Source organism: Megascapheus bottae, unplaced genomic scaffold (genome assembly GCF_031878675.1).
Source record: "Megascapheus bottae isolate mThoBot1 unplaced genomic scaffold, mThoBot2.hap1 HAP1_SCAFFOLD_37, whole genome shotgun sequence".
NCBI classification, from domain to species: domain Eukaryota; kingdom Metazoa; phylum Chordata; class Mammalia; order Rodentia; family Geomyidae; genus Megascapheus; species Megascapheus bottae.
Genome location: NW_028327804.1, coordinates 3,595,794 through 3,597,778, shown reverse-complemented (window position 1 = coordinate 3,597,778; position 1,985 = coordinate 3,595,794). Strand labels below are relative to the sequence as shown.

The window sequence follows — 1,985 nt, the reverse complement described above, 5'->3', positions numbered from 1 at the left end:
GGACAGACAAAGAGAAGGAAGGGTGACCAGGAGGATTCCAAAGAGCTCCGGACATTCAGTCCTTTTTGGTGTTCGACGTGGGCTCGCTTCTGTGTTCTCGGAAACTGGAAACACGGGACACTTGGCTTCAAGCCGATGCCACTGTCCTGAACTTCAGCAAGCCCCATCTTTGTGTCTGCATTGGCTCAGCCTGGAAGCACGTTGTGCGTGAGTCTTTCCCAGCGTCAGCCAACCAGACAGTGCCTGTGGGACCTGAGAGCTGAATTGACACCTCAGTAGAAGGCTGTTCATCTTCAAAGCACTCCTGACTTCTGAGTGTGCCATCTAAAGACATTGTGAAGAGAACTTGACAGTCTCTGCTTCACTAACTACTCTGGACAGGACTCAGCATGTCCAACGTCACCAAGAGGAAGCATGTGGTGAAGGAGGTGCTGGGAGAACACGTGGTGCTCTCTGACCAGCAGCAGATTGTGAGGGTACTCAGGACACCAGGAAACAATCTACATGAGGTGGAGACAGCAAAGGGGCAGCGCTTCCTGGTGAGCATGCCCTCCAAGTACTGAAAGAACATCTGGATCAAGAGAGGAGACTTTCTCATTGTTGACCCAATTGAAGAGGGACAGAAAGTCAAGGCTGAGATCTCCTTTGTGCTCTGCAAGGGCCATGTGCGCTCTCTGCAGAAGGAAGGGCTCTGGCCTGAAGCCTTCTCTGCAGTGGCTGAGAAACAGAACAACAGGAACAGGCAGCCTCAGCCAGAGCTCCCAGCTGAGCCACAGACCTCAGGAGAAGAGTCTGGCTCTGAAGATGATTCTGACCTCTTCAGTTAACACCCACTGCACACAGTATTGTGAAAGTGAAGACGAAGAGGCAGGCTGAGAGCCAGGGACCCACTTCTCCACTTGCTCAGGGACTAGTCCCTGGTTTCTCTGGGCTTGGACATTCCTAGGGTACCCTGCAGATCTGGGTACAAGGATGGGGACAAGGCAGGGCCCCCCTTGGAACTGACTTTCTGACCTAAGACAATGACACCTCTGATGGGTAACGACTTGACTGGTATCTGAGTAAATCTCTGTGGAAATGAACAAACAAACCAATCAGCCTCTTTGGGAGGCCTTAGGAGCCAGTGGGCAGACTGGGGAGAAAATAGGGATGGACTGTTCTTCAGGTAATTTATTCACAGTCTCATTAGGCACTTAGAAAGTGCCAGGTTTAGCCTGTGGTTCACACATGAAATCCTAGCTACTCAGGGGAATGAGATTTGAGGATTGTGGTTGAAGGCCCTCGCAGGTAGAAAAAGCCTATGCTAGGATTGTATCTCCTTTGGGAAAAACACAAACAAACAAAAAGCATGTGCTGTGCTGGTGTATTTTGCCTGTTATCCTAGCTACTTGGGGCTGAGATTTCAGTTAAAGCCAGCTTAGGCAGGGTACTGTGAGACTCTTATCTCCAGTTAAGCACCAAAAATGTATTACAATGTAGACATGTTCTATTATATACATTAGTATGTATCTATTTTATTTATGTTTTCGAGAAACTAAGTAACCAGTGATTATGTAGAGAGATTCCCTTCTTCAATACAGTTTTGTTACTATGTCTTTGAAATATGATGACTAATCAATGTTAATAAATTCTTTAAATAAATAAAACTGAAAAAATTTCATTTTCCTATCCTAAGTTGTTGTGGCCTGATTGTCTTTCAATTCCAGCAGCCATTAAAGGGCTTTGGCTAGACATACCTCGCATACCTTGCATACCTCTCTTGAGGTATTTGCGTGTATGTGACTCAACTGAACTCCCCTGGTGCATGTCCTCAGCCCCTGCATGTGCTTCCCTGCACCAGTCCCACCCAATATTTCAAAACCTGAAAGTTTGCTCTGACCATGGTGATAGCACTGCGGCCTTTTTCTATTGGTTCCTTTTCCCATTTCCTACTTCCTCTTTTCCCCCACAGTATATAACTATGTTCCTGACTCAATATACTTTAG

General features: G+C 46.9%; 1 pseudogene; it reads left to right on the top strand.

The window, feature by feature from the left end:
• The first annotated feature begins 389 nt into the window (after positions 1-389).
• On the top strand, positions 390-876 carry LOC150039172 (putative RNA-binding protein EIF1AD pseudogene; annotated as a pseudogene).
• Positions 877-1,985: the final 1,109 nt, after the last annotated feature.